The sequence below is a fragment of the Eurypyga helias genome, unplaced genomic scaffold (assembly GCF_000690775.1).
Source record: "Eurypyga helias isolate BGI_N326 unplaced genomic scaffold, ASM69077v1 scaffold29688, whole genome shotgun sequence".
NCBI classification, from domain to species: Eukaryota; Metazoa; Chordata; class Aves; order Eurypygiformes; family Eurypygidae; genus Eurypyga; species Eurypyga helias.
In genome coordinates, this window is record NW_010265787.1 from 16765 (window position 1) to 17361 (window position 597).

A 597-nucleotide genomic window follows, 5' to 3' on the forward strand; every position below is an offset into this window, starting at 1 on the left:
GTCAATATCCTTCTGATATTGAGGGCTCCACAGCTGGACGCAGCACTCCAGGGGGGGTCTCACGAGAGAGGAGCAGAAGGGGAGAATCCCCTCCTTCGACCTGCTGGCCACACTTCCCCTGATCCAGCCCAGGATGGGGTTGGTTTTCTGGGCTGCCAGCGCACATGGCCGGCTCATGTTCAGTTTTTCGTCCACCAACCTACTTGCCAACTATCATAATAAACGATACACGAATCTCTGATTCTAGTATTGTGCTTGTACAGTTTCTGGAGACAAACCTGTTCTGATACAGGTTGGAAGTCCTCTGATGCCAGACCCAAGCTGCTGTTGCTTTGTGGCCTTTTAGCTGAGATTAAGCATAGGATGAGTTTTAAAGCAGTATAATACCTTAGAGATCCTCTTGGGTGCTCCTGATTAATGGTCATGTGGAACGGGGAGGTGGCTTGCCTCAGTCAAGCTGTCCATCACACCAGCACGGCAGTTTGTCCTGGAGCTGTACACCATCCCCTCTGAAAAAATGAGAGTTTATTTCATGTTCTAGAACAATATAGATAACAGAATCTTTCAGGTTAGAAAAGCCCTTGAAGCCCACCCAGT